Here is a 13,386-nt window from a genome sequence, read left to right as displayed (position 1 = left end):
GCTGCCTGAGTGTTGGGCCAGAGCGTGGCAGGGACCAGGAGGAGAAGCTTCCTGGCCCCGTGGGGCCGCCCCCGGCAGAGAGGTGGTGACACCTGCCCCGGGACGAGGCCTGCGGTGGGGAGGCCGAGACGGTGCCTTGGGCGCGTGTGCATTGAGGACAGTGGCCACCGGCGAAGGGGGGCTCTTGGGAGGAAGGGCGCCGTGCATCTCCCTGCTGGGGGTCCTTGCTCTCGTCCATCCATCCGTCTGTCCATGTGGAGGTCTTGAGGGAAGACCCCGGTGAGCAGGGTCTGTGAGGTGAGGGTGGGAGGGCCAAGGAGCCCAGGGGACGGTCCTGGCGGAGCCCGGGACGTGGGTCCGGGAGGAGGACAGGGCAGCGCCCAGGCGCGACTGGCCGGTCCTGGAGGCAGGGCTGCGGCTTGGACGGCTGCTCGTGGCCTGCGGGGCCTGCCCTGCCCACGGGCGCTGCCTTTTGCCCTCCAGACGCAAGCTGAGAAGCTTCTAGATCACTTGCACTCCAGGCAGGAAGGAGGCAGCCCAGCTCTTGTCAGCCGGGGGCAGGGGGGGGGTCATTCGGGTCCAGTCCCAGAGAGCTCACTGCTTGCTGCTGCCCCGACACGCAGCCCAGGAGGCCGGGGGCAGAGGACGGACAGCAGCAGGTGTGCGCAGCTTCACGGGGCGGCATCCCCCCCGCTGCCTGGGCTCCCACAGCCACAACAGGCCCCGCTGGGAGCTGACCCCCCCGCCCCCTAGTCTGAGGCATGTCTCCGAGGTCTTGGCGCTCTTGGGGTGAGCGGGGGGAGGGCTGGCTCGTCCCGACCTCCGATCTCCAGCGGCAGCCCTGGCCACTCTGTGCGTGTGGGCGGTGCAGGGAGGACGCAGGTGCCTGGGGCTCGAGGGGGAGGGCACGGGGCATCTGTGTATGTAGACGTGCAGGGGGTGGGACATGGGGGTATGGTGGCGCCCCCACCTGTGTCCCCAGTGGCCCCGCAGAAGCACCCGGGGACGGGCCATCCACCAGCAGGTGTGTGCCACAGGTCAGTGGGCGGGCAAGGCTGAGTCACGCTCATGCCAGGTCCTGCAGAGCCATGGTTCAGAGCAGAGGCCGGGCCAGGGGAGGGCTCCGGAGGTGGGCAGGGCCTGTCCCTCCACGCGGGGCCCACCCACACAGCTCGGCTTGGCTCTGGTCCCTGGGGCCGGGTCAGGGGAAGGGGCCAGCCAAGGACGCAGCCCTGCCCCGCCCTCCAGAGAGCCCGAGCTCCAGTCGTGGGAGGGATGCCACCCGTCCGGGCCCTTCTGGTCACACGTCCTGCGGGCCACGCGCCTTGGCTCCTGCCTCCCGTGGGGTCTGGGAGCATCCGGCCCCCCAATGCGCTGAGCCGGGTGCCCAGGGAGGGAGGGGCGGCAGGCGGGCTTTCTGCCGAGAGGAAGACCTCAGAGCTCAGGTGGTCGGAGGCGCGGGCTGTGCGTGCAGGTGTGGCCGAGCGTGCGTGTGCCGGCCGGGTGTGCAGGCCGTGGAGGCAGCTGCGGGCCGGGGCTGCGGCGCAGGGGAGGTGTGGGGCCCCTCAGGGCTCGGGGCTGGCCTGGCCGCGGGCTCCTGCACCGCCGCGGGGCCTGTATCTGCTGTGACCCAGGGTGAGGTCTCAAGCGCTCTGAGCCTCTGTTTCCTCATCGGTCGAGCCGGGGCCCTGCTTCTCCTGCCGCGGGCGGTGGCTGGTGCGGGCCGAGGCTGGAAGGGCTCTGCGCCCCCCGCCCGGGGTGCTCTGGGCTGCTCTGGGGTTTCAGCCTGGGGCTCAGGCGACTCAGAGGGACGCCTGGAACCCATAGTGGCCTCCTGTGAGCTGCGAGCGGGACGGGGAGCGGCGGGGGGGCGCCCTCAAGGCTGGGAGCAGCCAGGTGCAGGGGTGGAGTCCTGCAGGTGGGGGAGCAGCCAGGTGCAGGGGTGGAGTCCTGCAGGTGGGTGTGCTGGGGGATCTCGCTGGGCCGGGAACTGGAAACCAGGAGGCCTCCACGGGCCCGACGCAGCGTGATGCCCCCTCTTCACGCGGCCCCTCAGCTCGGCTGTCCAGCCAGGGGCAGCCTTCCGAGGCCGGGGTACAGGGGCAGGATCCCCAGACCTCGGCGGGCGGTTCCTGCAACGCAGCCCGAGCCTGACACCCAGTGGCCAGCTGTGAGCACTGCTGCAGGGAGGCGGACAGGCCCGCGGGTGACCCCAGCCGGGTCCCTGGGTGCCCTCATTCCTGAAGATTCCGGGCCACGGGGGCCTCACCTCCCAGAGCTCCATCCGGGGCTGAGCTTCGTCAGGCTAGTGGCTTGTCGCAGGTGGGCCAGCGTCGGCGGGCTCACGGCGGCTCCGCAGAGAGGTGCCATCTCAGAGGTGCTTCTGGGAGCAAGTGGTGGTACCCGGGCGGGTGGGGGGTGAGAGGGAGCCGGGAGGCTGGAGGCGGGAAGGCCAGGCCTCGGGGCTGGGGGGGGCAGCAGGGCTGCAGAGAGGGCGTTCATGGGTGTGGAGACGGCGGGGGGCGGTTTAGGCAGTGGAGCGATGCGCCCACATTTGTGTTTCAAATATTCTGGCTGCAGGAGGGAAGGGGGCAGAAGGGTGGAGGGGCAGTAGGTGGCCAGTGGCGCCTCTGAGGCAGGTGCGGAGGGGTCGGCGGGGAGGGGCCGAGTCCCGCTTGCTTCCCAGCCGGGCGGGCAGCGCAGAGCTCAGAGGCCACGCTGGCGGCCAAGTGTCAAGGCAGCAGGGAGGAGGGTCCTGGGGTATTCTGAGGGCGCGGAGGCATCTGGGGGGTGGGAGGCCGGAGGGACAATAGAAGGGGGGGCCGGGGGCCAGGTGAGGGCACAGCGACCTGAAGGGCTCCAGAGGTGGAGCCCTGTCCGGATGGGCTTTGGGACCTGACTTTTCTGTGTGACGTGGGTGAAAGTGTCAGCCCTACGGAGGCGTGGAGCTTACACAGGTGCGAGGCTATGCACGTACATGGCGGCGCGAGCAGGCGTGCAAAGTCTGGGCCGTGCATGTTTACACGGCATGTGGAGTGTGCACGTGTGTTGCACAGCTTGCGTGTTGTGTCTGCGAGTCCCCTTTGGCCTCCACTCATTTCTTGTCTTTCTCTACTTGGAACCGGATGATTTTTCTTTTCTTTTTTTTTTCTTTTTAAAGATTTTTATTTATTTATTAATAGAGACACACACACAGAGAGAAGCAGGGACACAGACAGAGGGAGAAGCAGGCTCCAGGCAGGGAGCCCGACGTGGGACTCGATCCCGGGTCTCCAGGGTCATGCCCTGAACCGAAGGCAGACGCTCAGCTGCTGAGCCACCCAGGCGTCCCCGAGACTGATTTTTCTAGAACCCAGTAGGATCGTGTCATTTCTGTCTGTAAAATCCTTTAAAAACTTCTCATCAGAATATTTATGAAGGAGATGATGTGGTCATGTTGGGGATTTGCTTCCGGGTAATCCCGAGAGTGTAGACATGGAGCAAACCCAGTGGGCGTGCTTGGACCCGCTTGGTCAGGGTGGGCTCAGGCGCGGGTGGTCCTTGGGTTCTTGTCTCCACCGGTGTGAACATGTGGGGCTCCGCCAGGATTCACTGTGAGTCACGAGACCCGAAAGCTCTGCGCCCGGGCTTCCCGTTTCACGGTCTCTGAGCGGCGCCGGGCTCCAGCCGCGGGAGGTGGGTCGTGATGCATGAGGTCCTGTGGGTTGAGCTGCAGGTTTTGGAGTCTGGTGGGAGGAGCCGAGGGTTGCTCCTGGGGCGGCGGGCGGGGCATCTGCTCCCTCGGTCACGGTCACCGACCCGGCTCCGACACCGTCGCCAAGTGTGAGTCTGCATGTGGGTTTACTGGTTCCTGCCCACCCGGTGCTGCAGGTTGGGCTGCGTCCTTAAAAAGCTCGGTTCCAGCCCTGAGCCCAGCACCTGTGAATGTGACCTTATTTAGGAGTCAGGCTCAGTGACTGAGCACCTGCCTTCTGCCCAGGGTGTGACCCCGGGTCCCGGGATCGAGTCCTGCCTCAGGCTCCCCGCAGGGAGGCTGCTTCTCCCTCTGCCTGCATCTCTGCCTCTCTCTGGGTCTCTCATGAATCAATAAATAAAATCTTAGAAAAGAAGAAGTCAGGTGTTTGCCGATGTGATTAGTCATGATGAGGTCATTCGGGAGTCAGACCTCGACGGGAAGACGGACACTTGCTCCCAGACACAGAAGACCCAGCAGGTGACACGATGGAGGAGGAGGCCAGGTGACGAGCGTCTGCTGGCCCAGGAGCGCGGGAGGCCCCAGAGGCTTGCAGAAGAGAGGGAGGGTCATCACCCCGAAGCTTGGGGGGTGGCCCTGTGGGCGCCTGGGTTGTGGGGTCCTGCTCCCCGAGCTGCGGGGTGCCTGCCGGAGTGAGTACCCTGCACCCCAGGCCTCCCGCGTGTGGAGGTGCGTGCAGGGCTCCCAGCTCCTGGGGACCGCCGGTGGGAGGGGACGGGCCCACAGGAAACACGGAGGGTGGGGGCGCCGAGTTGAGGTTTCTACTTTTTCCTAAAAGTGGTGGGAGGCGCTTGGGGGGAAAAATACAAAAGATGTAAACCAAGTCATCGTACAAATTTTTTTAAAAAATATTTATTTATTTATGATAGACACAGATAGAGAGAGACAGAGGCAGAGGCAGAGGCAGAGACACAGGCAGAGGGAGAAGCAGGCTCCATGAAGGGAGCCCGACGTGGAACTCGATCCCAGGACCCCAGGATCACGCCCTGGGCTGAAAGCCACGCTAAACCGCTGGGCCCCCCAGGGATCCCCAATCCCAATTGTACAAATGTTATATGAACCTCTGAAGGTAAGGTCGTGACCCCACCTTGAGGCTTTGTCTTACTCCCGGGAGTCCCCCCCTCCTGGGGCCGAGATCGAGGTGGCAGCGGAGCCGCTCATTTGCCTGCTTCTGAGGGTGATGCTGGCACAGTCCCCCCAGCGGGGGTGGGGGGTCCCAGGGACTGTGCACCAGCACTGCTGGCCTGGATCACGGACACCTCCTCAGGTTGTCTGCAGACCACAGGAAGCGTGGCCCCGGGCGTCCTGGCTCCCCACGCGGGCCTGCGGGTGCTCACGTTGGTGTGAGCTGAGAGAATTGAGGCCCTACCACCTTAAGTTCAGCGTTAGCACAGTCCAGCCATCCCAGGCCCCTGGGTAAGAGCTGAACTTTACTTCAGTTACAGGAAAAAAAAAACAAAAAACAGCTTACAGCTTAACACCCTAGAAAGCCCCTTATCAGAATGAGAACAGAACTTGAGGAATTCCCCCCCCCCCCGGAGGTCCCCTAGACCAGCCCTTAAAACTCGGCTGAAACCCACCTCGGGGTCCAAGTCCCTGCTCCGCCGTATCGGGTACACGTGGACCCAGGCTCGAGCTTGTAAATCATCCCTCGTGTGTTTGCATCGGTGTCGGCTCCTCGGTGGTTTCTCAGATACGTAATCTTGGGCACAACAACTGGGGGCTCATCCGGGATCCGAGACCTCCAGGAGCCCATCCGGAGGATTGCACGTGTGGTGAGTGCACTCAACTTTTTCACCTTTTCCTGCGCATATTCTCTGAGAGCTCTACACTATACTTTTACCTGTAGGAAAAAGTACAATCTGTATGGGGTCGACATTGGCTTAGGCAGACGCGCTGGCGGGCCGTCGACCGGGGGTCTTGAGAAGACGTCCCTTGCCCCCGCCTGGAAGATGGGGTCCTCGTCTGTAAGGGGGACGGGGTCCTCATGTGTAAGGCAGACGGGGGTCCTCGTCTGTAAGGAGGGCCGGCTGCCAGCCCTTCGGGTTACTTTCTGTTTTGTCTCTGCGGTGGCATTGGAACATTGGTCTGTGTTACTATGTCCCTATTAACTGTGCATTGGTCTGTGTTGCTGGGTCCTTGTTAATCGTCCTTACTGCTGTGTCTTGGTGTGGATTGGGGACATAATGCGGGAGACAGAAACCACCCCCTGTCTCTTATGCTCTCCCACTTCTCTGATGTTAGGGAAAGAGCTTGTATTCTGAGCACAGGCATACGGAGGGAGAGATTTCAAATTTATTGCATGTCAGAATGGCCAACCTTTGGCGTGGGATGGCCCCGAGAAGGAACTTTCCACCTACCTACTATCTTACAGGTTAAGGTCGTGATCTCCAGGGACAAACCACACGGCCACTCTGACCAGGTTCCCTGCATCCTGATCTGGCAGGACATGATTGAGAATCCTCCTCCTGGGATCCCTGGGTGGCGCCGCGGTTTGGCGCCTGCCTTTGGCCCAGGGCGCGATCCTGAAGACCCGGGATTGAATCCCACGTCGGGCTCCCGGTGCATGGAGCCTGCTTCTCCCTCTGCCTGTGTCTCAGCCTCTCTCTCTCTCTGTGTATGACTATCATAAAATAAAAATAAAAAACAAATTAAAAAAAAAAGAGAATCCTCCTCCTTGGCTAAAACCATGTTTACCCCCCAAAGCAGGACCCACTGAGATTCTAGCCCTGCAGGAAGCTGAGAAGGAGACCGACTCTATGCTCCAAGCGCCCCTTTATCCGGTCTTGCAGGATTCCTCCCAGAGGACATGATTCTCCTGCCACCCTGCTGGGCAACCCTCCCCCTTCCACCCCCACCCCCCCCCCCCCCCGCATTGGAGGCACCGGGGGCTGCAGAAGGCCCCCCCCATGAGAGAGTCCCTATGTGAGGGCCTGCGGCAGGGACACACCGTCAGATCCACCAGGTGGCCCCACCTCCGAATGCCGGGCCAGGCCAACTCCACCGCCCTTCCCCTCCGCGCCATGGGACCCCCCCCCCCCCACGAGACTGGCGGCAGCTAATGTTATTTTGGCCTTTCTCCACCAGTGATTTATATAATTGGAAAACCCAAAATGCAAAGTTCTCTGATAATCTGAGAGATCTAATCGGGCTTTTAGATCCTGTTCTCTTTACCCACCAGCCTACTTGGGAGGACTGCCCGCAGCTCTTGCAGGTTCTCTTCACCACCGAGGAGAGAGAACTAATTCAGGTGGAAGCCCGGAAGTCTGTCCTGGGAGGGGACAGACAGCTGACTCCAAACCTAGACCTCATCCTTCCCCTTATCCCGCCCCACCTGGGACTACAACTCAGCTGAAGGTAAGGAGACTCGGGTCCACCGCCAGACTCTAGGGGCAGGTCTCCAGGGTGCCGCACGCAAGCCGACCAATCTGGCCGAGGTCTATGATGTGAGACAGGGTAAGGACGAGAGTCCAGCAACCTTCTTAGAGTCATGGAGGCATTTAGGCAGTGCACCCCTAGGAACCCAGAAGCCCCGGAAACAAAGGCTGCAATTATCATGGCTTGTGTTAACCAGGCTGCTCCGGACATTAAAAGGAAATTGCAAAGAGTAGAGAGACTGGGAGAGAAGAGCTTGCAGGGCTTAGTGATAGTGGCAGAACGAGTCTATAATAATAATAAAGCCTGGAAGAGCAGCAAACCAAACTAAGTGACCGGCAGACCCAAAACCTGGCCAAGATCCTGCTGGCCACAACCATGGACGACCCACGGGAAAGACGGAGGCACCTCAAGAAGCTGGCTTCAGGGACAGGTGAGGAGGATGGCCCTGGTCCCCGTCGGGAGTGCCTGAAGCTGAACAAAAACCAATGTGCCCATTGCAAAGAAGAGGGCCACTGGGTGAAAAGCTGCCCTAACAAAAGACCTAAGGCCCCTGCCAAGATCTTGGAGATGGAGGACCTGGACGACCAGGGGAGTCGGGGTTCGGCACCCTTCCCCGAGCCCAGGGTAACTCTCAGAGTGGAGGAGCAACCTGTTAAATTCCTAGTGGACACTGGGGCACAACACTCGGTTTTATTACAACCCCAAGAGAAATTGGCAAACAAGACTTCACGGTGCAAGGGGCCGCGGGCCCCAAACAGTACTCATGGACTACCTGGAGAACTGGGGATCTCGGCACGGGCCGGGTATCCCAGTCCTTCATGGTCATCCCTGGGTGTCCCTACCTGTTGTTAGGTAGGGATTTGCTCACCAAGATGGGGGCACAAATTTGCTTCCACCCCGAAGGGGAAAAAATCCTAAACAAGGAGGGGCACCTGATTCAGGTGCTTGTCCTGAGTTTAGAAGACGAATATCATCTCCACCAAACACCCTCAGCCCCAGTGACTGACATTGAACGTTGGCTGCGGGAATTTCCCCAGGCGTGGGCAGAAACCGGGGGAATTGGGCTGGCCCGGCACCGACCGGCCATATACATAGAACTAAGGCCGGGGGCAGACCCTGTCAGGGTCCGCCAATCCCCCAATCCCCCATGCCTCCTGTAGTGCGTACGGGAATCACACCCCACATACTGCGACCACTGGCCTCCGGTATATTGAGGCCCTGCCGATCGGCATGGAACACTCGTTCCCTTGCCGCCGGTGCAGAAACCACACTCTAACGATTACAGGCCTGTCCAGTACTTGAGGGAAGTCAGCCGGCGAGTAGAGGATATGCACCCTACGGTCCCAAACCCATACACCCTCCTCTCCACCCTGCCTCCAGACAAAACCTGGTATACGGTATTAGATTTAAAAGACGCCTTTTTCAGCCTGCCTTTAGCACCCAAGAGCCAAGACCTCTTCGTCTTTGAACGGACGGGCCCTGAGAAAGGCATCAACGGCCGCTCACCTGGACTCGACCACCACAAGGATTCAAAAATTCACCGACCGTCTTCGATGAGGCCTTACACAAAGACTTGGGTGAGTTCCGCTCGGAGCACCCTCATTTAACCTTATTGCAATATGTACATGATCCCCTGTTGGCGGCGGAGGACCAGGCCACATGCCTGCGAGGCACCAGGGCCTTGCTCCAGACCATGGCGGCCCTAGGGCACTGGGCCTCCGCTAAAAAAGCCCAGACCTGCAGAGCAGAGGTGAGCTACCTTGGGTACGAATTAAAGGATGGACACAGATGTTGACGGATGCATGGAAGGAAACCGTCTTAAGGATCCCACAGCCGCAAACCGTCCGCCAGGTACGTGAATTCCGGGGGTCAGGAGGGTTCTGTCACTTATGGATTCCAGGTTTTGCTGAGATGGCCAGACCCCTCTATGAGGCCACCAGGCACCAGCAAAATTTTGAATGGACAGAGGCCATGAACAGAGCCTTTAATGACCTTGCTGTCCGCCCGGCTCTCGGGTTGCCCGATCTAGCCAAGCCCTTCTACCTGTATGTGGACGAGAAAGACGGGGTGGCAAAAGGGGTCCTTGCCCGGAAGAGACCCATAGCCGATCTCTCCAAAAAGCTGGACATGGTGGTCGCTGGATGGCCCCCATGCTTAAAAATTATTGCTGCGGTGGCCACTATGGTCAAGGACGCAGACAAGCTGGCCATGGGGCAGGAACTGCATGTTACCACCCCACACGCTATTGAAAGGAAACTCAAACATCCCCCGGACCGCTGGATCAGCAATGCCCGCCTGACCCATTATCAGAGCCTGCTGCTGAACCCCACCAGAATTTTATTCAAGCCACCAACAACCCTACATCCGGCAACGCTACTCCCTAACGCAGACTGGGACCCCCATCTGCATGACTGTCAAGAAATTTTGGCACAGGTGCACGGAATCAGAGCTGGTCTCCAGGACCAGCCACTTCCGGACGCGGGCACCACCTGGTACGGGGTGGCAGCAGTTTTGTCGAGAAGGAGTCAGGTACGCGGGGGTTTGCCCGAAGCGGAGGCTTCCAGGACTCCGTTCTAAGACTGTGCGTCGGCCACCCTGCCTGCGTGCCGACCCCTGGTGTGGCGGAGCTGACAGGCAGCTGCTCCGGCGTCTGAGCGGCTGCACCTGCAGGAAAGGGGACGGCGCCAGGTCCAAGGTCAGGATGTGCCCCAAACCAAGAGGGCCACCGGCGGGGAGGGCAGCCCGCCCAGCACACCTTCCAGCTCTGGGTGAGGCGGCGGCGCCCGCAGGGAGCGGTACGTGGGCCGTCCGAGGCCTGACACCTGGGCCGGCCTGTCCTTGGGTTTCCTTGGTGGCAGTGGCCCCGGTGTGGGCGGCAGAGTGGGAGGCCCGTCGGGGCTCTGCTCACCTGCAGTGAGGTCACTTCTCCTTGTCTGTACAAGGCTGGACTGCTCTGCATTTTCACGGTAAATTTGTTTTCTGAGCCGTTGTTGAAATTCTGGAGGCAGAGAAAATGCATTTGCTCCATCACCTTTCCGGATGTGACAAGTCCTATAAAATCTATTAAAGCCTTTAATGAAATCCCTGCTCAGAGTTGCTCCGTGAATGAATGTGGAATCGGAATTTAAATTAAAATGTTGTTTTTGTAGTCTGGAGGCTTTGCCGGGGAAGAAATTAAAGGGACAGGTCACCTTCTTACCGTCATTCTCAGGCTCACTGGGTGACGGCGCTTGGCGGCCCTCTGGCTGGGTGCGGGGGGCCCTCCTCGGAGCCTTGGTTGGGTGAGGTGTGGGCTGGAATGGCCTTAGCCGTCCCTAACCCCCACCTGTCCCCACCTCAGGCCGTACAGAAGACGCCACATACGGAAGGCAGGTGCACCTGTGGCCAGGTGGCCATTCCGGACCGGAGGTGAATGTATTTACCTGCAAGCCAGTGACGTCTCCGCGGTCAGAGCCCACAGTCTGGGGGACAGACAGGCCTGGGAGATGTGTCAGTGGCCCAGGAAGGAAATGAGCAGCGAGGAGGGAGTCTGGAGGTGCTGATGCGGGAGGAGCAGGTGCGGAGGGCCGCGCCCGGGACGGCCGGCAGGGGCCAGTGGGCAGGTGTGTGTGTGGCTGGGTGGGCAGAGGGCCCCAGGGTCACCATCCCTCCTCCTCAGGCGGCCAAGTCCTGCCCACGGGCCTCAAACTAATGTCTGTCTCAAACTCCCGTCTGTCGTAGGAAACCCACTCTGCACCTGCCCCTTCCTGCGGCCTGGAGGGGCTGCTCCTCTCAGGTCTTCTGTCAGCGCCTGGCCCCGCTGTCACCGTCCGCCTCCACCATCCACCACCCCCCGGCCACTGGCCACTGCCCCCCGGCCACCATCCACCATCCACCATCCAGCAGGCACGGCTGCCCTAGTGGGACAGAGACAAACAAGAGCTCGTCTGGCAGCCTTGTGTGGGGTGTGTGCACAGCTACGTGCAATCACACCAAAAGGTGCTTTTCCTTCTTAGTTTCCAGGTTGGAGACATCACCCTTTTCCTTCTGTGATGAAAAGGATTCTAAGGAGCACCCAACACTGGTCTCAAGTGCGAGGCAGCGAGGTGTCGGGGGGCACGGCTGCAGGGGGCGCGCTGGCTCCTGGCGAGGGGGGCCGGACCCTCTGCCGTGGGCCAGGGAACCGCAGCAGCAGGTGAGGGCGGCGAGGGTGCAGGTTCAGGGGTCGGGGCGCAGAGGGTCATAACCGAGGGAAAGTGAGGACGTTGTCACAGGCCGAGTGGCAAGGGTGACTCCGGAGACCGCAGATGTCCAGACACAGGCCAGCAGGACGATCGGCGCCTGACTGACAGGACGGTGGGGAGGAGCTGCGTGTGCTGCCTCCTTCTCTCCCCGGAGGATCCCCGCCATCCCGCTCCCAGGGGGGCTGAGCTAGAGACTAGCAGTGGGACACTGGCATCCGCAACACCGTCCTGGTGCGCCGCAGACACGGGATCTGCCGGGAGCAGAGGGGGTGAGGCCTGGAGAGCATTCCAGGCCCAGGAGACCTCGGGGGCAAGACCCAGGAGAAGCCTCTGCCACCCTTGGGACCTTCCTGCGGTTCCGGGTCACTGGCTTCCAAACTGGGCACTTGGGTGTGTGGTACCTGCTGCCTGGCCACAAGGCTGCCTCCCAGCGCCAGATCGTAGGACAGGACACGCGGCTCACCAGTCACGCAGAAGACGCGAGAGGTCGGCCAAGCACCAGCTCAGATCCTCCAGGGACAGGTGAGGAGTCGCGACGCCACCTGTCTGAGCCCCCAGGGCACCCCGGCGTCGGGTCATCGAGGCCCCGAGCGGCACGGAGACAGGGCCACTGACGACGTACCTGTCCTGGCGACACAGGCCTCGGGCCCCTCAGCGCCTGGGGTTTCTTCGCCCGTCATCATGCCACGCGGGGAAATCAGCTGGATCGACCGAAGCACCTCAAAACGAAGGCTGCACAGTAGAAGCGCCGGCGAACGTGGTGTTGTCTGCATCGCATCAATGCGACCCGCCGACTGCTGTGCGCGGCTCCTGGATGTGTGTCGGGGTAACCCTGTGACACAGGCGGCCGGCCACGCGAACCCCAGGGGCCGCTCCCAGAGGGGTGGTGACCCCAGAGTGTTTCTCATTGTCTTTGTGTTTGAACATTTTCTTGCCCCCAAAACGTAAGGGGAGAAGCGACGAAAAGACGGCTCGCAGGGCGTTCACCCCCAGGGGGTAGGGGTGCTGGGCGGAGGGTGGACTTAGACGGTCCAGACAGTTCTGTGGCGGGAGGAGCTGAAGACCGGGGAGGGTCTGGGGCCAGGGAGCCGCTGGGAGGGCAGGGGCGAGGCGGGCGCTTGCCCCCTGGCCTGGGGGCCCGGCGGGAGGGATGGCCCTGCATCCGCCCGCAGAGGACTGTGGCCCGAGGAGGGGTCAGGAGAGCTCGCCCCCTCCTGCGGCGCACGGGCGACGCACAGAGCATCAAAGGCTCAATCAGGGAGCTGTTTCCGTGGCTCAACAAGTTTATAATAAACACAGTTAAACTTTTATTTATGGCACAGCTGCTAATTGCACCATAAACATTTTTCATCAAGCAATTGCTGTTTACTCATTTGCCAATCAGCTCATTATCCAGCTACCTTCCCCGCCGCTCCCGAGACTCCCACCTCCCAAGTCCTGCTGTTTGTCACCACGGCCCCTGCAGCTGTCCCCTGGCCCCGCCCACCCACGTCCTGGCCCGGCCACCGCCCCCCTGCAGCCTGCCAGGCCCTGCGCATCCTGCCACCCCTGCCCCACACGACGCAGCGAGGCCAGGCCAGGCCCCCGGGAACAGACCCGCTCTCTGCCCTGACCGCTCCTTCCGTCGGCTCCTCAGCCCCCAGGGCGGGCCGCACCCACCTGTGCAGCCCCCCCCCTGCCCCGCATCTCTTGACGGCCCTGGGAGTCACCAAGGACTGAACCTTGGGCTCCCTGAGGTCACTGCTGTCCTTGCGCGCGTCCTGTCCCCAAGCCCCAGCTGGCTCGTACGCCCAGGGCTTCCCGTGCTCTGGGGGCCTCGCAGGGGTTGGGGCCGCCTCACGTGTGCTCCTGTTTGTGCACAATCCCTCAGGCTCGACCGCTCCCTGTGACAGGACGTGGTGGGAACCCCTTCTCCCCCTGAGCCACCACCACCCTCATGCCCTCCTGCCCGCGGCCTCTCGGCCCCTCGGCAGCCTGGCCACCCAGGGGGGCCTGAGCCAGTGGCTCCTCTGGGGGAACAGACCCCTCACC

The 13,386-nt window shown here is 61.8% G+C and overlaps 1 long non-coding RNA gene across 1 annotated transcript; it reads left to right on the top strand.

Moving 5' to 3' along the window:
* The first annotated feature begins 4,668 nt into the window (after positions 1-4,668).
* On the top strand, positions 4,669-6,264 carry LOC129495303 (uncharacterized). Its single transcript, XR_008661479.1, has 3 exons — positions 4,669-4,823; positions 5,448-5,529; positions 6,129-6,264. It is a non-coding gene; the product is annotated as an uncharacterized LOC129495303 (long non-coding RNA).
* Positions 6,265-13,386: the final 7,122 nt, after the last annotated feature.

Source organism: Nyctereutes procyonoides, unplaced genomic scaffold (assembly GCF_905146905.1).
Source record: "Nyctereutes procyonoides isolate TBG_1078 unplaced genomic scaffold, NYPRO_anot_genome, whole genome shotgun sequence".
In the NCBI taxonomy this organism is placed as follows: Eukaryota; Metazoa; Chordata; class Mammalia; order Carnivora; family Canidae; genus Nyctereutes; species Nyctereutes procyonoides.
This window is presented reverse-complemented; position numbering and strand designations above follow the sequence as displayed.